The 23,107-nt window shown below is 42.5% G+C and overlaps 1 long non-coding RNA gene across 1 annotated transcript; it reads left to right on the top strand.

Annotated features, from left to right (window-relative positions):
- Positions 1–21,109: 21,109 nt before the first annotated feature.
- On the top strand, positions 21,110–22,629 carry LOC112665044 (uncharacterized). The gene is made up of 4 exons (XR_007403239.1): positions 21,110–21,165; positions 21,319–21,443; positions 22,129–22,207; positions 22,393–22,629. It is a non-coding gene; the product is annotated as an uncharacterized LOC112665044 (long non-coding RNA).
- Positions 22,630–23,107: the final 478 nt, after the last annotated feature.

Below are 23,107 nucleotides of genomic sequence, written 5' to 3'. Positions count from 1 at the left end.
GCAGATGCTCAACCACTAAGTCACTCAGATGCCCAACAAAAGTATTTTTAAAAAAGCAGACATGAGAGGAAAAATTGACACAGAAAAAACCAGAGTGTATATGTAGGAGAGAGGGAGATCAAGAGAAAGAATGAATTTAGATAGTATCTAGTTCTTCTGTTCTAAATGCCCAGCTGCTTTTCAGTTTGGTATCTTGACCCAAATTTGTATTCTTGGGCTAACATTTTTATCACTTCGCCCAAGCTGAGTTTCTATGCTTTACAGACAGAGTAATAGAACCATACCCTCCTTCTTCCCAAGAAAGAACTCAAAGACTCCATTTTGGCTCCTTTTCTTCTTTATCTTTCACATCTAGTTTATCACCAAGCCTACCAATTCTACCTGCGAGCATTTCTTGTGCTTGTTCTCTCTCATCCAGACCTGCTGAGAATCCAGGCTCTCATCTTCCTCCAATTAGATTCTTCAGGCTTCTCAACTAGGCTCTACCCTCCATATTGTTTCTAAAGTTGCATATTCAAAGCATAGATCTGATCCTTCCATCCACCCTTCTTAAAACAATAGTATCAACAACCAATGATGACTTAACACGTTGCCCACTGCAGCTCCCAGCCTGGCCCCAGGATCCCCCTCTAGAGCACCTCTGGTGTCCCCCACTTCCTGGCAGGCTGCTAACTCCAACGACACCAGGCATATTTGCCCTTGAGTACTCCTTTCCTATTTGTCCACCTGACAAACTTCTAACAGAGTTAAAGTCTGACTCAAACATGACCTTTTTATAGCTTTATTTGGTCTCTCAGGCTGAATTAATTGCTCCTTCATCTGTGTTCCCATAGCTCTTATCACCTCTGCTGTGGTGATTGATGAGTCTGTCTCTCCCAGAAGATGATAAACTTCTAAAGAACAGGAAGGATGTCTTATCCATCTTTCTAAACCCAGAAACTAGCATAATTCACAAAATTGTAGCAGGTGCTTAATTAATGTCTTTTAATTGATTTAAATTGAAGGAATCAAATAGATCAATGGTTTTCAAGTCTTTTTGAACAGTCCTCAATATAATTTTTATTAGAAACAAAACATTACAAGGAATCTCAATTTATAATTTGGATAAAGGTAGAACTGATCTGGTCAAAGAATAAATTAATGAGTTTGATACCAAGGCTATTTTGTCATTCAAGTTTTCTTTCTAACTGGATCAACACATAAGAGACTTTTCTGCCATCTTTCTGTATCTCTACGTCCTTTTCACCACCTGACAAAGACTCCACTGCCCTCTCTAGAAGTATCCCTGACCCTCCTGTATCACAAAAAGACCCCCAAAAGACAACTCCTCTGTGTAACCAGGTATCCCTGCTCACAGCTTTCCTGTGCCATAACAAATCCACAATTCTGGGGGCCTGAGGAAGGGAAATGTTTTTGGACAAAGAGATTCTTAACCACAAAGAAAATTCTTACAGAGAGGCCTCTGACCATTTGCTCAAATTACTAAGCTAATTTGCAAAACGTTACATGAAAGAGTAAGTGCATCTCCAAAGTGCCAAGGAGTCTGGGAATTAAGCCATTGCTGTTGGGTGCCTCTCCCATTTATTCTTCCAGCATGCAGAGTCTTAATTTAAACTTTTCAGTCTCTGGTCTTTTATATCCAGAATTCCAATTTATAGAGTTGATTCTAATACCATTTTCTGTCTGGCATTATCCACAGAGTTACCATGTTTTAATTCCCCCTACAGTTTTATAAACAAAGCTGGTTCAATATAAAACCCAATAGGCTACATTTGGAACCCATAGGAAGCATTCAGAACATTCATGGCATATAGAATTTATGATAAAAATAAAACTGAAGCAATTTCATTGTAGGCAAAGTAAGGGCATTGGACCAGATGATCTCTGAGGGTTCCTCCAACCTGTTAGTTTATTATTTCTGGGCAGATGAGAACAGCAACATAGGTTTCAAGTGAACTGTATAAGGAATAAATTTTTCTTTGCACAAACAGCATACGATGGCAATAAATCTTAGAAAGAACATTTCAAAAATTATCTTCAGTGCCTTATACAGTTTCATTTTTGTCTTATTTTTCTTACTTTCTAAGAAATGCCAGGTTTTTATGAGGTTTCAACTGTGATTCAGCAAATGGTATGTGTTATTTATAATATCTTCCACACCCCAGGACAGAAGCCACAGGATCAAAAGCCATTTTGCAAGGCCAATAGGACAAAATTAAAGGAAAGTATTCTTTTCTAGTTGCTTAAAAATGTGAAGAAAGAGAGTATTTCAAAAGTTGATATGTTGATAGGAATTCAAAATCCATTTGCCCAAACCATTATATGGCTAGTTTACCAGGCTAGATCCCAAAAGTCATTTAACCCAAAATGTAATATAAAAGGACCATTAACAGCTTTATTTTGATATAATTAGCCTCATTTACAGCATCATTTTCTTAGGGGAAAAAAAAAACCCATCCTGTGTTTCCTGCCACGACACCACAGACATATCTCCCTCGATGCAGCTGTAGAAACAGACCTGCTGCAATGGGGACAATTGTGGACAGGTGATGCCAATCCCCCACAGTTCTCTTAAGCTTTATACCTGCCTAAGAGAAGGCAAAGTTGTCCCAAATTAGGGAACAAGGAAAAATTATCTAGAAGGGTAGAGTTGTGAAGGTCAACTCTCCCCATTCTTATTTTTTAAATTATTCTATAAATCGAATAGTCACAACAGATTGCTTGTCTTGCTTTAATTTAGAATCCTGTTTTGTGACCATGATTGAAAACTCAAAGGTCTTTTTGCTCTTTGTTATAACTAGTAAATGGTTTTATATACCTTGATTATAATAAATTTGTTTTTGAATTTCATTACAATTTCTAAATTGATTATCACAAATAGATGTCAGTATTTGACTGTCAGTGTTTTTCTGCTAGCAGAAATGAATGATACAAAATTTTTTGAATTAATATGTTGTGGGTTTCTCTTTTAACTACTTGAAAAGAAAAAAACACACGATGATAAAGTATATTTTGAACCAAACATGAGCTCAATCATTCATTCAACAAACATTTATTGAGTACCAACTATTGGGCTGAATCCTCTGTAGTATACTAAGATGAATAAGTCACATTTCCTGCACTTATGGAACTTATGAATTACAGCAAATAAATAAATAGCCCTACTAAAGGCAAAATAAGTAAGTATTGTAAGAGATGACAGTTCTTCAGGCAACAAAGGAGAGGGAGAGGATATTCAGCTGAGACAAGAGAAGTTTCTTGGAGAAATTGGTGCATAAACTGATTCCCATTGGAGAATCAAGACCCAAAAAGTGATGGGAGAGGCCCGAAGGAGGAGGAAATGGAAAACCATTGATGATTTTAGAAAGGGGAAGTAACATGGGTTAGCTGATTGGTTTAGAAAGCAGATAGACTCTAGCTCAACAACAATTGCAGTGATTCAAATGAACTTTACATACCTGAATCAAATGAGACTGGTGTGAACAGAGCACACAGATTCCAGAGATACTAAGGAAGTCAAATCAACAAGCCTTGAGGATCCTTTAGAAGAAAGAGTAGAAACACAAGGAAAGGGAGAGAGAGAATCTCCAGCAGACTGCCTTAAGCATGGAGCCTCTCCCTCTACCCTTCCCCCATCTCAAATAAATAAATAAAATCTTTTAAAATAATATTTCTTGATTACTGAAAGACTCAATGCTGCAGAATGGCTAAGAAGGTGAGGACTAGAAAAAGCCATTAGATGGTATAATTAAGAGGTGCTGGGAGGAATTGGGGAAGGTGGGATTATTAACTAGGTGAGGGACATAGAGGAAGTTGCATTTTGGGGGCCAGAAGATAACAGTGGGTGGAGGAAATTAGGAAGGTCAATGGTGGAGAATGGACCTTGGTAGAGCTGATCTAGTAGAGATAACAGAAAGGAGCTTGTGCCTTGTGCCTTGGGTAGTACCAAGATAATTGAATAATGGCTGACATCTGAAAAAAGTGCCATAATTACATGCTAAATGATTGTTTTTTTCAGTCTCTCACAGGGATGTGTGTGAGTGTGTGTAGATGAGTGTTAGTGCTTACACAAATTGTGGGGGTTTGGATCCACAAGAGTAGTGTCTGTTAGGAGGAAAGCATGTTCATATCTACAGGGATATATATTTGTGCTGGCAAATTACAATTGCTTAAACAACTTTCTCCCTTATTCTCTACCTCCTCTTTTCCCATCCCTTACTTCTTCTTTCTCTTTCTTTCCTTTTTCCCATTCTTTGATGCAGGTTTCTAAAGATCTTGAATCAATGAGCTGAGATATTCCCTTGAAAAAAGATTCTAGGGTCGTCTGGATGGCTCAGCGGTTGAGTGTCTGCCTTCGGCTCAAGTTGTGATCCCGGGATGGAGTCCTGCATCAGGCTCCCTGCATCGGACTCCCTGCATGGATCCTGCTTCTCCCTCTGCCTCTGTCTCTGCCTCTCTTTCTCTCTGTATCTCTCATAAATAAATAAGTAAAATCTTAAAAAAGAAAAAAGATTCTAATTCAAATATCCTGGTAATCAAGAAGGGAATAAAGGACTTCTGAACAATGTCATACCTTAACAAATAAGAGTGGATATTATCTTTCAAGCTGAATTTGTGATGTAAAGTGTATTTCAAAGAGCCCGAGGCTTCTTTCTAACTAATATATTGGTGGACTGCCCTTTTCACAAGTGCCTTTCTAGGTGGAGGTGAACCTTGCCGTTCCCTCCCATCTGGGCCCCCTGTGAAATATTTTGGTCAGAAAATGTGGTTTGGGAAGGGCTTGCCCCGTTCTAACCAACAGAATCTATTATAACTTGATGGATAGAATCCCAAAGAAATGCTTCAATATGTGTAACATTTAATTTTTTTCAGAGTGGCTCATGAAATTAGTTTTAAGCATCTCATAAAACCGGGACACATTCCAAATTTGTGTTGCTATAAGATTATCTTTAAATAAAATATCATAAAGACATTTTATCTTGACATAACAAACTACCTTCCACCCATATTTTAATACAATTTCCTGAATTTCAGTACATACCATACCTACTAGAGTAATAACTCCTAAGTGGTCAATCGGCCTATTCTATGCAGACATACAATAGCACAGCTAATAAGGAGCTGGAGTAATGCCCTGCCTATTTTTAATGACCTTGAGCCAAAGGCTCCTCCTTTGGAAAGCAGTTCTAATTTAAATACCCTGTTAATCAAGAAGAGCATATTTACATTTAATTTAGAAAGTTCTTAACAGGGACACCTGGGTGGCTCAGTGGTTGAGCATCTGCCTTCGGCTCAGGTCATGATCCCGGGGTCCTGGGATCAGGTTCCCCACTGGGATCCCTGCATGGACCCTGCTTCTCCTCTGCCTGTGTCTCTGCCTCTGTCTCTGTGTTTCTCATGAATAAATAAATAAAATCATTAAAAAAAAAAAAAAGAAAGTTCTTACCAATCTTAAATCAGCAGTTCTTGACTATAGACATAGCCCCTTGTTCTTGGGGTGAGGGGTAGTTGGAAATGTGTAGAGGCACTTTCGGTTGTCACGATAACTGGAGGATGCTATTGGCACCAGTCACCTCAACTATCCTGAAGGCCCTTACCTGGCAGTTTTGTGTGCTATTCCCTCTTCCTGCGATGTTCTGCCTCCATCCCTGTGTCAACTATAGGTATGTGTTTATTATTGACTAATTGATAAGCATTGTCACTACCTAGTTCCAGAACATTTTCATCATCCCAAGAGGAAACCCTGGGCCCATTAAGTAGTACTCCCCACCTCCATCACCAATCCCATCCCCTGGAAACCACTAAATTTCCTGTCTTTATAGATTTGCCTATTATAGATATTTCTCATACATGGAATCATGCAATCTGTTGCCTTTGTGTCTGGCTTCATTCACTTGGCATAATATTTTCAAGGTATGAACATGGGTGACCATGTTGTAGAATATATCAGCACATCATTTCACCTTATGGGTAAATAATATTCACTCTATGGATATAAATATTTTGTTTATCCATTCATCTGTTGATGGACATTTGTGTTGTGTCTACCTTTTGGCTCTTGTGAGTAGTACTAATATGAATATTTGTGTACAGGTTTTTCTTTGCACCTGTTACCTGTATTGGGGGTTACATACCCACGAGTGGAATTGCTGAACCGGATGGTAATTTTATGTATAACGATCAATTTGAGTATCTTTTAAGAAATCTTCTCTGAAGTCTTTCTGGACCTGTCTTTCCCCTTCCACCCAAGTTATCCTTTCTTCAATGAATTACCACTGTTTCCAATGTATACATCTCTCCTGGCACTTGAACTTGAGTTTAAAAATCTTATATTTTCTTCCCCCTGTAAGTAGATTATAAAACTCCTTGAGGTCTTCTATCTCTTTGTATTGTTTACTGCAACTCCATTTATCTTTGGTGAATTGTAAGCTCTTTATCTTTGCTGGGAAAATGACTTTTCTGGGTGCAAAAAAAAACTTAGCTTCAAACAGGGTAACTTTTCATTTGGAGAACCAAGAACTTTAGATGCTCTAAAGTGGTAATTTCTGTTTTTAACGGTAATTGCTTGGGCTGTACTGGCACACCCAGGTTGCTATTATATTTATTTAGGCAAAGAAAGAGAGGGTGTATGTGTGTATATGTGTGGGGAAGAAGAGGCTGTATTTTAGATGTTGCAGCTTTTTTGACAGTAAGCTGTATTTGCAAAATCTGTCTACCAGCCAAGTGACCTCAGCCAATGTAGGAGGAACTTCTCAGAACTTCATCTTTGAACAAGTCTGAGTTGCTGAGCTCCTCCACTGCTATGCTGATATCTGAAAATGCTGCATTTTATAAGTCATAGGTCTGCTTAGAGCTACTAGCATTTTTGGCAGTCTTGCAAAATCACAAGGGTTTTAATTAAATTGCTTTCAAAGTAGCTTTACTTAATGGGTCATAGGACAAAATGTTGAATTAACACAAAGAATTTCCTAATGGAGTGAAAACAAATGCAGGGTGGCTTCTCATGTGAGCTTCCTGTAATTGGAACCACCAATCAGAGGTGTTGCATGAGGGATCCCTAATGAAAGAGGGCTTTTTTGTCTCTGAATCAGCATCCAACATTAAGTGCTGGAAAAGGGTCGACTTTCCAAGTGCAAAAGCACCAAGGGTCAGACAGGGAAGTATAAGGCATGGCTTTTTCTTACGAAGAACTTATAATTTAGCTGGAGAGGTGAAAAATAGACACATATAAGATAATTAGTGATTTAGGTAACATGTAAGAGCTAAAGGAGTAATATAAACACTTGGCAGTATTAGGAGGGGGGAGGTTAGGAGAGATGCTTCTCGAGCAGTCCGTGAAGTGCAGAGAAGTGCTTAATATACACAGAGAGGTTGTGTGTTCCAAGTGAAGAGCATGATGCATGTCAAGAGCATGCAATGGTTAAGGACCACAGAGTAAATTAATCTAAATGCAACAGAACATACAGATAAGGGAATAAGGGGATACAGGAATGGCATGGGTAAATTGGGAATCAGATTGAAAAGAGCCTTGAAAATAAAAAAGTAAGTTTAGATTTTACCCTGTAGGGATTGAGAAGCAGTTAGGGCTTCTGAGCAGGAGAGTGACACCTTGACAGTTATATTTACAGAAAAGTAATCTAATGAGGTTTTATAGACTGGCTTAGAAGGAGAAAATAATGGAAAAGAGAAATAAGTCAAGAGACTCTTGAAATAGTCTGGCCAAGAAATGAGCATTTGAACTAGAACAGGGGAGTAAGAGGCAGATTCATAAATAAAATTGGGCTTTCTTTCATTCAGGCAGACATTAAAAAGTGTTCATTTTATGTTAAATTTATCTATTCCCACTTCATAATTTCCTGTTGGAAATCAGGACCTCCTTAGCTGATGAAGGAAATCAGAATATGACACCCTAAAACATGCCACTTTGGCTTAAGGATTATTTTGAGCTGAAGGCAATTAAAAAATTGCAGACACAGGAGGAACTCTCTACCCTCGCCTCACTGCCTAAAAGGAGTGAATAAATTTTTCTTTGTAAAGGAAGCACAAATTTCCATTTGTAGAAGTGTCTCCCTCTCTAGCACCAGGAAGAGAATACTTTTAATCACTGGAGATGACTCTTATCACTGGAGACAGCACTAACTTCAGTCTTCATAACAAACCTGATTGAATAAACAGCTTTTATCTATCATGCATTTTTCCTAGTTACCTTCCCACAATTTATTGCCCCTAGAAGCCCAAACTGCCCCTTGCTTTCCTTTGTCTAGTCACTTTTCCACCACGCAACACCTTTTGTTAAAGTGGTATGTAAACCTCTGGGCCTAACTACTTCTTTGGGTTTTCACTTCTTTTCTGGAAAATCCCATTGTGCAGACTAAATAAACCTTTCTCCTGTTTTTTTTTTTTTTTGTATATTTTTTTATTGGAGTTTGATTTGCCAACATATAGTATAACACCCAGTGCTCGTCCCGTCAATGCCCCCCCTCAGTGCCCATCACCCAGTCACCCCATCCCCCCTCCCACCTCCCCATCCACTACTCCCTTGGTCGTTTCCCAGAGTTAGGAGTCTCTCATATTCTGTCTCCCTTTCTGATATTTCCCACTCATTTTTTTCTCCTTTCCCCTTTATTCCCTTTCACTATTTATTATATTCCCCATATGAGTGAAGCCATATGTTTGTCCTTCTCCGATTGACTTATAACCTTTCTCCTATTAATCTGTCTTTGTCAGTTTAATTTGCAGGCTCTGGGAACAGAACATAAGAGGGTAGAGAAAGTTTTTTGTTCCCTACACTGACCATTCAACAATACCCTTGAACAACTGACCAATAATCAATCATGTGACCTCTTGTATTTATAGACTGATGCCGGATCTCAGGTGGATCCAAAGTGCTGCCTGACAATCTAAATACATTTCTCTAGCAAACTTACTAGACTGTGAGCTCTATGTGGGCAAGAATTTCTGTTCTGTTCACTGCTCTATCTCAAGAGCCTAGAGCAGAACCTGGTACATAGCATGTATAGTGAGTGTTATGGACAAGTATTTCGCACTTTTTCCTATTTCCAAAGACCTCAGACCCTTTTACTGCAATTTACACTCAGCTATTTAGTTCACCAAGAAGATAATTGGGGCACCTGAGTGGCTCAGTTGGTTAAGCATCTGCCTTCGGCTCAGGTCATGCTCTCCGGGTCCTGGGATTGAGCTCTGTGTCAGGCTCCCTGCTCAGCAGGGATGTCTATTTCTCCCTCTGCCCCTGCTCATGCTCTCTCTCTCTCTATCTCTCTCTCTCTATTTCTCTCTGTCTCAAATAATTAAATAAAATCTTCAAAAAAAAAGAAAAAGAAAATAGAATTAATCCAAGGAGAATACCCACATACATACTCCCACAGCAGAGGCAGCCACCCCCTTGTAAGCCGACCCATTATTTGTTCTGTTCCACTTATCACGAAGGACAACTTCTCCTGGCTCTTACCCGAGGCTGACTCTTCTGACTTTACATGGTATCCCAGCCCCTGGCATAGACTTCGCTCCTATACTTGACTCTTCTCTCTTCTGCGTCACCAGTTTTTCCCCCTCAACTGGATAATTCCCAGTAGGATTCAGATTGTGTTAGGAAAAAGCTCTGAGGCAGGAAAGCAAAGAGATGCTTTGGCATGTGCTTAGGTGCTGGCAACCTGCACAGCACTATCCAATAAAACTGCCTTTAGGTGGCCCACCGCCACCCAAAGCATCTGCTGAAGGAGCTGACTATAGTTTTTCTAATGCATAATTTTGTACCTGATAATTAGCTGATGTTCAATAAATATTCATTGAGGAATGGATATCTTATTTATTTATTTATTTATTTTTATATCTCCCATTTTAAATGGTCCCTCTTTGTGCTATAATCCCTCCAACTACCATCCCATTCCTCTTCACCCTTGTATAGCTAAGTCCACAAAAGCATTGTTTATGTACTTACTGTTTCCACTTCCTACCCTCTTTGTCTCTTGATCTCACTCCAATCATTCTTTCATCTCTACCACTCTACTGCAATTTTGAGATCACTAATGACTCCAAATTTTGAAATTTTGCCAAATTCAATTCTTAGACCTCATCTTACTTGACTAATCAAGCTATCATTTGACCCAGGGAATCATGCCTCCTTACCTTGTCCTCATTGGCCCCTCCTTCTCAATCACATTTGCTAGTTCCTACTCAGCAATTGGTTTTGGAAGATTCTTGCTTCTGCCTCCAGACATCTCTTCTCTATCATACTTACTCCCACACTTTACATATTATCTATATGCTGATGACTAAAATTTGAATCTAGGCCCTAAATGTGAGACTCATGTATCCAATACCTACTCTTGGATTTCAAATAAACATTTCTCTCTCTCTCTCTCTCTCTCTCTCTCTCATACTCTCTCTCATTTTGTTCTCCTTTTTAAAAAAAAAAATTCAGGTGCATAGAAATGATTTTTTTAAAGATTTTATTTATTTATTCATGAGAGCCACAGAGAGAGAGAGAGAGGCAGAGACACAGGCAGAGGGAGAAGCAGGCTCCATGCAGGGAGCCCGACGTGGGACTCGATACCAGGACTCCAGGATCATGCCCTGGGCCTAAGGCAGGCGCCAAACCACTGAGCCACCCAGGGTTCCCTAGAAATGAATTAATCATAACCTTTGGTTGATGACACACTCAGTTTTTATCAATGCTTGGCCTTCTTTAAAACATTTTTTATTAATTGCTTTGATAATATAATAAGTACCTATGAACCCACAGCCCAATACAGAAATAAGAATATTGACAATAATGTAAATCACAGTCTAGGGTCTTCCTCTGTTCCATCCTCCCCTCCACCCCTCAGTTAACCCCCTCTCACCATCTCCATCATTATAATTGTCCCATACAACATCAGCTGTCTCCTGGACTTACACAGTAGTCTTCTAACCAATCTCCCTGCTTCTTCTTTTGCTTCCCACTCTCACCCCCACCTGATCAATTCTTTTCATTGCATCTGAGGTGATTCTTCAAAGTCAGCTCACATAAATTCTCTCTCCATAACTTCCAATGGCTTCCCATCTCATGCAGGATAAAATCCAAAATCCTTGCAATGGATTACCAGGATCTATACCAGGACTCTCACTTCTCATCAGCTATCATCCTCCTCACTGTTCCTTTGGCTTAAAGTCTTGGAAGTTGCTGTTCCAGCTGTCTAGAATAACTCTTTCCCAAAATATCTTGTCCCTCTCTCTTATTTTATTCAGGTTGTTGCTCACCAGTGACTCCTCAGCTTTCACTAAGAATGACTTCCTCATCCACTTCGCAAGTCATTTTCCAGCTCCCTTATTCTATTCATGATACCCTTTAACTTCTTATAAGTGTATTTTTTTTTTATTGTTTGCCTTGTCTCCATAGAATGAATGCTCCATGGGGGCAGAGACCTTGTCTTGTTTATTACTCTAACCCTACTACCTAGAACAGTATCTGGCACTTGTTATAGTCTGGAGCCCCTGGGAAGCAGACTCTGAGACAGGGTTTGGTGTGCATGACTTCTATTAGAGAGTATTCTTGGGATGAACAGCTATAAAGGCGAAGAGAAAGAAACAGAACTAGCCAGAAGGAGAAGTTGAGTGATGATAACAGTCTTAATGAAGGCCTTAGCCAACCCCATAGGAAACTCTCAAGCTGGGATGGTCTTCTAGAGTTGTACCAAATTGGGATAACAAGCCAGGGTCTTTGTAAGCCCACATAGATCAGTCATCCCTGGGTTTGCCCTAGGAAGGGGACATGACCTTGGCAGAAGGGCTCTCTTCAGCTAGGCCGTTGAGTAGTAGGCTGACAGCTGAGTGTTTGCTGCCAGCAGCACTCCAAGAAGCTAGGGAAATAATTCCTTCATTTCTGAAGGAAGATCTGCATGGCATACCACAATATTCATTATAGCATTCAATAAGGTAGTTGAACAAACAAACTTATTGAAATCCAAGAAAAGAACAGATGGGATGAGAGTTCATGACATGCAAAAGAGGAAAGAAAGGAAAACCAAGTCAGTGAATCCTCATGCCCAGAGTCCTCCATTTGCCTACTACAGGAAAGGCTCTTTGCTGGTGCTCTTCAGCTTATAATGTTAAAAACAATATGATCCCTGCCCTTGAGAAAGAGAATGAAGCATAGGCGCAAGCATCCATGGCGCCAAGCATTGTATTTTAACTTCTACGGGTAGCACAAACTAGTACTCATAGTGGGAAAAGAGGAGGAGGGTAATAGATGTAATAATCATCACTAGTATAGCCTTATAGATGAAGAAACTGAGCACAGAAAGGGGAAGGGACTTCTCAGGGTCACACAACAGAGCAGTGTCAGGGGTAAAACCTAGTGATAAACACACAGCCCCCAATGCCCCTTAAACAACTGCCTAACTATTTGGCCAGAGCTCCTTATGTGATGCCTGCTTTCCCCCTTCTTTAGTTAGTAGTGATGGGAGTCACTGGCCAACCCTGTTGCTGGGTCAAGTGGAAGCTCTCACTTAACTGTTACCACTGCAAAAAGGAATGGTGTCACCTGAGTCAACCTGGAGTCTGTTTTCCTGTAGCTCATGAATGGCAATCTGAGAAATAAACTCTGGGCATTATTATTGGGGTATAAGAATAATTCATAAGGCTCTGGCAGAGGTAACTAGTCTTGGCTGTGATGGAAAAAAGAAAATAAGATTGTGATTTCAGAGAGTGTCAAACAGTCACTTAAAATCATGGTTTTAGGGGCACTCAGGTAGCTCAGTGGTTGAGCATCTGCCTTTGGCTCAGGTTGTGATCCCAGGGTCCTGGGTTTGAGTCCTGCATAAGGCTCCTGACAGGGAGCCTGCTTCTCCCTCTGCCTATGTCTCTGCCTCTCTCTCCCTCTCTGTGTCTCTCATGAATGAATAAATAAACTCTTAAAAAAAAAAAGAAAAGAAATTATGGTTTCAGCTTCGCTTTGTGCTATCCCTCAAATTAATCAATTTCCATTTGCCTACACTAATCAACCTGAATAGCAACCTGGCAAACTGCCCTCTGTCAGGTTATACTTCTGCTTGCAATGCATGAGGGTGCCTGTTTACCCAAACCCTTGATAACCCTTATTTTTCTTAAAGATTTTATTTATTCATTCATGAGAGACACAGAGGGAAAAGCAGGCTCCATGCAGGGAGCCTGATGCAGGACTCAATCCCGGGTCTCCAAGATCACGCCCTGGGCTAAAGGCAGCACTAAACGCTGAGCCACCCAGGCTGCCCCCTTGACAACCCTTATTGTCAAACTCTTGTATTGTTGCCAGACGGATGAAAATAGCATCTCACTGTAGTTTTAATTTGAATTTATCTTACTATAAATGAGTTTAAGCAGGTATTCATAATTTTAAAAACCATTTGTTTTTATTTACCACAAAATGTATGCTCATATCCTTTGCCCATTTTCCAATGGGTTGTTGAACTTCTGTATTTATAAGGAAATTTTTATAAGGAAAGTTTTGTTAGAAATATAAGCCCTTCATTTGTAGTATGAGTTGCAATTAACTTAATTTGACATTTGCCTTTTGATCTTGCTTTTAGCATTAGTTGTGTGTGTGTGTGTGTGTGTGTGTGTGTGTGTGTGTGTGTGTAAGAAACCATCCCAACACATATTGGCTTAACACAACAAGCACTTATTTGTTAATAATGCTATGGTCTGTCCTCAGCTGAGACCACTGATCTCTATGCCACCAGGCGTCAGCTACGCTCACCTATGCTTTAAAGTTACAGAATGGTTGATGGCCTCAATCACAGGTCTGGTGGTTGATTCATCAGTAGAGATAATGGAGATCACTAGCCATTCAGCAGGCTAACCTAGTATTCTTCTCATGGTGGTCACAGGTTCCAAAACACAGCAAGACAGCAAGCACCAATGCCCATGTTTTTAAGCTTCTGTTGTGTCATATTTGTTATTGTCCCAATGACCAAAGCAAGTAATATGGTTAAGGCTGGAGTCAGGGTGGAAAAGGAATACCTGAGGGTGTGAATAAAGGGAAGAAATTTGGGGCGCTTGCATGGTGCAGGCAGTTAAGCATCCAACTTTTGGTTTCCTCTCAGGTCATGATCTCAGGGTCATGGGATCAAGCCCTGCATCAGGCTCCACATTCAGCGTAGAGTCTGCTTCTCCCTCTCTCTCTGTCATGTCCCCACTCGTGCTCACTCTCTCTCAACTAAATAAATAAAATCTTTAAAAATAAATAAGTAAAGGGAAGAAATTTGTGGCCATTTTTGCAAGTAATCTCACACTTATGGGATTTGTTTGTTTGGGGTTTTGATTCTTTATCTTGGTGTTACTATTTGTTAGTTTTTCTATACAGTTTTTAATTTTTATATAATACAATTTCATGGATTCTGAGTTTTGAGTCATAGGTAGAAAGCCCTTCTCCACTCTAAGGTTACAAAGGTAATTTTTTTTTCTTTTTTTATGGCTTCACTGGTTACATTTAAACTTTGATTCATTTGAAATTTATCCTTGTGTTCACTCCACATTTCTACATTTATATATATTTAAATATATAATATGTATAATATATAGTGAGAAATAAAGAATGAAAGTGGGGGCAAGAGGCAGAGGGAGAGGGCAGCCCTGGTGGTGCAGTGGTTTAGCGCCGCCTGCAGTCCAGGGCGTGATCCTGGAGACCCTGGATCGAGTCCCACGTCAGAGACCCTGGATCGAGTCCCACGTCAGGCTCTCTGTATGAAGCCTGCTTCTCTCTCTGCCTCTCTCTCTCTCTCTCTTTGTGTTTATGAATAAATAAATAAAATCTTTAAAAAAAATTTAAAAATTTAAAAAAAAAATTAAAAAATAAAAGAGACAGAGGGAGACAGTCTTAAGCAGGCTCCATGCCCAGTGCAGAGCCTGACGTGGGGCTCAATCTCACAACCCTGAGATTGTGACCTTAGCCAAAATTAAGAATTGAACACTTAACTGACTGAGCGACCCAGGAGCCCCCACATTTATATTCTTAACTAACACATAACATAATCTTTCTCTATTTGGGAAAGTTGTTGTATTGGTCAGGATAGGCAAAGTTATGCCTAATTACAACCCAATTACAAACAAATCCTAATCTTAGTGGCTTTAAGAAGAAAAATTTATTTCATGCTACATTGTCCATCAGGTTTTGCCATAAGCTCTGCTCAGGGACATCAACTTTACTCAGGGACCTAGACTGATGAACCAGTCTCCATCTAGAACATTCCCAGTATCACACAGAAGAGAGATCATGACCAAACACAGACTGCCTCTTCCAGCATCTTCTCAGAAATAACACATCCTTTCTACTCTAGTGTCATTTGCAAAAGCAAGTCTCACAACCAATCTTGATGCCAATGGGATTGTCCCTTGAGGAGTGACAGCAAATATTTGGGAACAACAATTCAATCTTTCATAACTGTCCTTTCTGCTAATGTGCAGATTTGGAAAGAAACACACATGGAGTCTGCAGCCAGCTGGGGACCCCATCTCACCAGCTGGCTCAGGAACATCACTGCTAGCCTGTCGTTGTACCTGATGTCCCCAGGTCTTATACTCTGCTCAGATCAGAGGGCACAAGTATAGCCCAGAGCAGCAAAGGACAGAAAGGGAGGAACAGTGGGCCTCACCCAGGGGACTGTTGTGAGTTGAATTATGCCTTCCTAAAAAGATATATTGGAGTACCTACCCTCATTCCTGGTGCCTCAGAATGTTATCCTATTTGGAGATGGGGTCTTTATAGAGAGACTCAGGTTAAGATGAGATCATTAGGATGAGTAGTGATCCAATATGACTGATATCTTTACAAAAAGGGGAAATTAGGACACACACATGTACTGGGGGAAGATAGTGTGAATATGCAGGGGAAAGATAGCCATCCACAAGCCAAGGAAGGAGGTCTGGAAAAGATTCTACATTCAGAGCCCACAAAAGGAACCGGCCCTGACAACACCTTAGTGTCAGCCTTCCAGCCTCCAAGACCATGAGATGATAAGTGTCTGCCGTGCAAACTACCCAATTCTGGGTTACGGCAGCCTAGGCGAATGAATACAGGGAACACCTCCAGTTGCTTGGTAGGGGCTTCCTGGATGCTCTTTTAAAAGTGTTTCTGGTGCCACACTGGATGAGCAGGAAAGACATCCATGACCAACGATCGATGCTATTTATGAAAGTGAGCTTGGGAGCAGTATTGGATTTGGAATCAACTGGCCAGGAAATGCACCTGGGTTCTAAGATGTTGTGACTTTTCCAGGAAAACAGGGGCTTTGCTGAAAGATGAGGGAGGGAGCATGGAGAGCCAGCATAGCATCCACGGGGATATTGGTCCCTAGCCTTGCTCAGCAATAAAGCAATCAGCCCTTTACTAATAAGATAGCACTAGCAACTTGCAAGAGAAAGTCAAAGTCTCAAACAAGATGAGAGCTCCTTAATATTTCACCAGATGTCAGCATTCCCTTCAATTATCCTTTTTGAAGTTTTCTATATTAAGATGACAATGTCTGCTCTCCCCAGCTCTGCTGAGCATTATGAGATCTCTTCACCTCCAGCAGAGTATTATAAGACTCCAGAGCCCTGCTAACCACAAGGTGTCTCTCAGAGCAGATCTTAGAATGCACTAGTATATAAGAGAAAGCCTGAAATGTGCATGAAAAGGCACACAGGTGTGGGTATAATAGTTGCTTTTGGCATCTGAGGGCCCCTCTTTATTTCCTTTCTTCCTTTTTTATTTTATTTATTAGAGAGAGAGAAAGAGAGAGAGAGAGAGAACGTACATGCCCGGGGAGAGGACCAGGGGAGAGGCAGAGGCAAGGGAGAGGGAGAAGCAGGCTCCCCGATGAGCCTAACACTGACACCAGGCTCCATCCCAGGACCCCCGGATACCAGGATCATGACCTGAAGCAAAGGCAGATGCTTAACTGACTGAGCCACCCAGTTGCCCATCTGTATTTCCTTCCTGATGGCACATTCAACAACAAACTTCTGTATGCTAGACCTGAGTCATTAGTGCGTGCATGTATATGTGTGTGTGTGACATGGCTCAGCATACTGGGTGCTCCATGGGACACCATTCCAATTTTTTTTAAAAGATTTTATTTATTTATTCATGAGAGACACACAGAGAGAGGAAGAGACACAGGCAGAGAGAGAAGCAGGTTCCACGCAGGGAGCCCGATATGGGACTTGATCCCAGGACTCCAGAACCACACCCCGGGGCCAAAAGTAGGCACTCAACTGCCAAGCCACCCAGGGCTCACCAACCATTCCAATTTTGGAAGCAAGGTAGCACTTCTGCTACTGACATCAGGGTTGATTCCACAGGCCACAGCAGTAGTAACCATGGCGAGATGACATCTGAAGGGACCTTAGAGGCAGTGATGCCAGAAAGAAACACGGAGCAGAATTGGATCCCTGGGTGGCTCAGCAGTTGAGCACCTGCCTTCGACTCAGGGTGTGATCCTGGAGTCCCGGGATCAAGTCCCACATTAGGCTCCGTGCATGGAGCCTACTTCTCTCTCTGCCTGTGTTTCTGCCTCTCTCTCTCTCTCTCTCTCTCTCTCTCCCTCTGTGTCTCTCATAAAGTAGTAAAAATTTAAAAATCTTAAAAAAAAACACACAAAGCAGAATAAGACTTAAGAAGAGCATTCTACTGCTTATATAACAAACCACCCCCAAAACTGTGGCTTGAAACAACACCATTTTACTCATTCATGATTATGTGGGTCAGTAATTTGGGCTGGGCTCAGCTGGGTGATTCTTCTAGTCATCCAAGATCATTCATGCGGCACTAGCCACCTGACAGGTCAGCTGGGGACTGGGTGCTGTAGGGGATCTCAGCTGGGCTGGCTTTCTTCTGTTCCACAGGCTTTATCACAAGGTGGCAGAAGAGTCCTCAGCAGCCAGAGAGGGCAAGCCCAAATGCATTAGCACTTCCCAGGCCTCTGCTTGCATCACCCTTGCTAATATCCCAGTGGCCAAGCCCAGAGCCAGTGTGGGAGGAGATTGCACAAAGGTTTAGATCTAAGTAGCCATGATTCCTTGGGGGCATTTCAGTGTAAGAATCTCCCACAGTTTGCTTTTCTGGGAACCTTTGTAAAAGGTGCAGAGATTCTCCAAGGTAAAATTTGCAGACAGCTAGAGCTTCTGCCTTAGAAAGTAGTGATAGCTTTATTACTTTCATTATTATGATCTCATCTATGTGCACAGGCAAGTAGGCCTGGAGAAACTCAAATGATGGGCCTCAGTCAAATCCCTTCATCTCTAAGGCTCAGTTTCCCATTTGTAAAACTCACCCTATACGGGTTATAGGAAGGATTGCATGAGTGTACAGCCTTTTGTGGAAAGTGCAAGGCCATCAGTGGGTATTCTATCAGCCAGGAGAGGCTAGGAGGGAAACTTTAATCTGGTGTACAGGGAAATGCACAGATACTCAATGAGAAGAGAGAGCTCTGCAAGACGGAACTGTTTAATGAGGTTTTGCGGGTTTTTAAAAAAGATTTTATTTATTTATTTGAGAGTGAGAGAAAGAGACAGAGCAGAAGCAGGGGAGCAGCAAGAGAGGGGAAAAGCAGGCTCTCTACTGAACAGGGAGCCCCACACAGGGCTCGATCCTAGGACCCTGGGATCATGACCTGGGCTGAAGGCAGACACTTAACCAACTGAGCCACCCGGGTGCCCCTAATGAATTTTTTAAAATTTAAATTCAATTTGCCAACATGTAGTATAACACCCAGTGCTCATCTCATCAAGTGCCCTCCTTAGTTCCCATCACCCAGTCACCCTATTCCTCCCCTTCCCTTCCATAACCCTCTTTTTGTTTCCCACAGTTAGGACTCTTATGGTTTGTCTTCCTCTCTACTTTTCCCCCACTCAGTCCCCCCCCCCCTTCCCTTATGGTCCTTTTCACTATTTTGTATACTCCCTGTATGAGTGAAACCATATGCTGATTGTCCTTCTCTGACTGACTTACTTCAGTCAACCTAATACCCTCCAGTTCCCTCCACGTCGAAGCAAATGGTGGGTATTTGTCGTTTCTAATGGCTGAGTGATATTCCATTGTATACATAGATCACAGCTTCTTTATCCATTCATCTGTCAAAGGACACCGAGGCTCCTTCCACAGTTTGGCTATTGTGGCCTTTGCTGCTAGAAACATTGGGGTGCAGGTGTCCCAGCATTTCACCACATCTGTCTCTTTGGGGTAAATACCCAGTAGTGCAATTTCTGAGTTACAGGGTAGTTCTATTTTTAACTTCTGGAGGAACCTCCACACTGTTTTCTAGAGTGGCTGCATCCCCACCAACAGTGCAAGAAGGTTCCCTTTTCTCCACATCCTCATCAACATCTGTTGTTTCCTGTCTTGTTAATTTAGCCATTCTCACCCATGTAAGGTGGTAGCTAACTGCGGTTTTGATTTGTATTTCCCTGATGACGAGTGATGTGGAGCATTTTTTTCATGTGCCTGTTGGCCATGTGCTCTAATGAATTTTTTAAAAATTCATGAAAAGACCTTTTGGTTCAAGAGACATTAAGTTAGTCTTGGTCTCTCTGTCTCTCTCCCCAAGATCAGCAAGAAGAAAACAGAGTTTGTCTCTGTTTCACACATCTGCTTTCCTTTTGTGCCAATCTGAAATCGTTCCTCTACCTCAAATGCAACGTGTTCTCTCCTGCTCCGAACAGTGTTGATCCAGTTCATGAGACATTGCCTCCAGAAAGTGTTTGATGGATCACACCCCACGCTGATCCCTGCTCACCCATCCATCAAACATTACCACGTCCCTTTAACGTGTCTGACACGGTGCTAGGACCCGGTGACACAAAGACGAATGAGGCATAGTTTTTATCCTCTGGCCTCTCACAGACTGGCGATCAGATAGATGCATAAACAGGAAGTAGCACTAGCACTGTGTGCTGTGAAAGAAAAATGTGCATTTTTTTTAAACAAACACATAATGATCCCTTATGCTGTTGCATGCCTAAGACTGGGGTGAAATACAAAAATGAATAAGATGCCTTTTCTATTTTTAAGGGGTGTCTAGGGCAGAAGCCAGACAAGTCAACAGTCACAATTGGGGAACATGAAAGCAAGCATGAGGTCCACGTGGGAACCCTGAGCATGGCACCTGCCAGATTGAAGCAGCCGGGGAAAGTTCTCCATAGAATTTATATCAAACAGGAAAAAACAGGGGGTGGACTCCAACCAGGCAGGACAGCATGCACAAAGGCAGAGTGGCTTGGGAGAGCGTGGCATTTTGGAGAAACCCAAAGCAACTCAGCATGCCTGGTACACAGCGTGAGCAGGGGGAAGGTGACAACAAAGTAGTAAAGTCCACAGAGGTAGGCAGAGGCCAGGCCACAGGTAGTGGCTGGGGAACCATTGATCATTTTAACCTGGCAAGTGACCAGATTGGATTTGCATTTTAGAAAGATCACTCTAGCAGAGGTGGGTAGATGGGCACATACAGGAGCAGTCTGGGGGCAAGACAGTGACATAAGAGGCTGTTTAAAATTCACTTCAAATGGGAAATTATGAGGGATTGCATTTAGGTAATAGTACTGAGGACAGAGAGAACGGGTGGATTTAGAAGCCATAAAGCAGCGTTATGGGCTGAATTATGTCCTCCCCTGAAAAAATACACGTGTACCTCAGAATGTGACTGTTTGGAGAGACCTTTAAAAATGTGATAAAGTTAAAGGTCATTAGGGTGAGCTCTAATCCTATATGGTTGTTGTGCTTTTAAGATTAGCACACAGAGGGCAGGCCGGGTGGCTCAGCAGTTTAGTGCCACCTTAGCCCGGGGCGTGATCCTGGAGACCGGGGATCAAGTGCCACCTCGGGCTCCCTGCATGGAGCCTGCTTCTCCCTCTGCCTGTGTCTCTGCCTCTCTCTCTCTCTCTCTCTCTGTCTCTCATGAATAAATAAATAAAACCTTTAAAAAAAAAAAAAAGATTAAACACAGAGACACACAGAAGGAAAGCCACGAGAAGACACAGGGAGAAGACAGCTATCTACAAACCAAGGAGAGAGGCCTCAGAAGAAACCAATCCAGCTGATAGAATGTCTTGGACTTCCAGGCTCCAGAATTATAAGAAAATAAATTTCTATTGTTTAAGTCACCCCATCTGTAGTACTTCCCTATGGCACCCTGAGCAAACAAATACAAGCAGGTAGACTCGGAGACCTGGGGGCACCTGGATGTCCTGGGGCTGCATGGATATCCAGGAAGTGCACAAATGTAGGGGCTGAGGGAAGAGACCAGAAGGTGGCTTTCAGGTTTTTCATTTTGCCACCCCACATGTGATGCTGCCTCTTTCCAAAAGGTATAACTCAGGAGTGGTGGTGGGGTTGGAGATGGAAGATGGTGCCTTCTAGCTTGGACACGTCCAGTTCCAGCTGGGACATGTGCATGGGTCCCTGTCGAACAATGAGTGGAGATGCCCACTAAGTAAGTGGACTCGTGAGGCTGGAGCTCACACAGGAGTGTGGGGATACGGATAATGGGATCTCCAGACGTAGGGGCAGTTGAAGCAAAGGACAGTCAGGGTCACCGCGGGAACATATGCGCTGTGAGAAGAGAAAGCAGAGGCCAGGAACCCCAGAGAACCCCACCACTTACAGGAGAAGCTAAGAACGATGGCCTGGGCATAGGACAGAGCGAAAGGTTTAGGCATTTCTCAGAGAAGAAAATGTCAAGAGAGGCTCTTGAATCCTGGGGAGATCAATGTCTCAAAGTCTCTATCTTTGTCTCTCTTTTTCACACACACATACTTTCCTCTCTTTCTCTTTCTCTCTCTCTCTCTCCCTCTCTCTCTCTCTCTCTCTCTCTCTCACACACACACACACACACACACACACACACACACAGACATTTATGTGGTTTTACCATCTTGCAATATTGGTCTGGTGCTTTGCAATGATCTTTCCATCATTTTATGTGCATCGCTCTTCAGGTTATAGAGTCAGAACCAGAGCAATGTCTGTCTACTTCTCCAGAGGCAGCAGAAGGCCTTTAGCTCTATGTCCCCAGCCCCCCTCATGGTGGGTGGGCTCCTCCGGCCAGCCCGCAAACATTGGTCCCTTTCTCACTCCCACAGGGGCATGTCACGGGGTTGTCTTGGTTTTTCCTCCAGGGCCTGCTGAGCCCATCCTGTAGTGATGATGAATGACTGATGGACATAGACTCAGTGGCCCTGCTCCGGGACATTTGAGGTGAAGACGCTCTTTTTAAGGCTTTTTGAGGAGTTGGGCAGAAACCTTGTGCCTTTGGGGTGGGGTCAGCTGTATAGGAACTGTGGAAATCCCTGCTCCTGCTCCCACTTACCCAGCCTCCCAGACCTGGGGAAGTCCAGTTGGCGCAAACACTTCATAGGTTCCTGGTGTTCCCTTTATTCAAGTCTGGGGAAAGGAAGGCGCGTGGACTCCCCTCTCATGGACTCCTCACTTCAATCAATGCCTTGAAGAAAGGTAATTCGCCCAGAGTTGCAGTTCTTAATTAAGAACTTAGGATGTGGGGGAGCCTGGCTGGATCAGCCTGAGTTCCTTGATCTTGATCTTGAGCTCATGAGACCCCTGAGATCTTGATCTCAGGGCCATGAGTTCAAGCCCCGCGTTGGGTGTAGAGATTAGCAAAAACAAACTAAAAAATAAAAAAATAAAAAAAAGAATCCAGGGTGTGGGCCTGGCTCTGGGTGACTCTAAAGATCTCACCATTGTTAAACGCCGTCTCCCCTGTGGTCTCCCCGGTTCTGCCTTCCTGCCCGCATCCTCCAAGCCTATCCCAGCAGCCCACAAGCCAACACTGAACTCATGCGCTGAAACAACACGGTGCGAGCCAGAGGGCTTTATGCCTTAAGAACTTCTGCCTCCTTGGAAATCTGAGTGCTGGGTAAGATGTCAGAGATCGCTCCTTCCAGCCCACTCACCCGCAGCAAGAGCTCCTGGGCAGCGCCAGCCAGTGTCCCTGGGGTGTGAAGGTGCCCGCGAGGCGGGCAGGGCCCAGCCTCTCCCCCTTGCTCCGAGAAGAAGCCCCACGAGGTCTGCCCACCCGGCCGGGCTGTCTCAGGGGCCCGGGGCCAGCTCAGCCCTCGGTGACACCAGCGCCCCGTCCTC

Source organism: Canis lupus, chromosome 17 (assembly GCF_003254725.2).
Source record: "Canis lupus dingo isolate Sandy chromosome 17, ASM325472v2, whole genome shotgun sequence".
NCBI classification, from domain to species: Eukaryota; Metazoa; Chordata; class Mammalia; order Carnivora; family Canidae; genus Canis; species Canis lupus.
The sequence above is the reverse complement of the archived record's forward strand: the minus strand, read 5'-3'. Positions and strand labels throughout refer to the sequence as shown.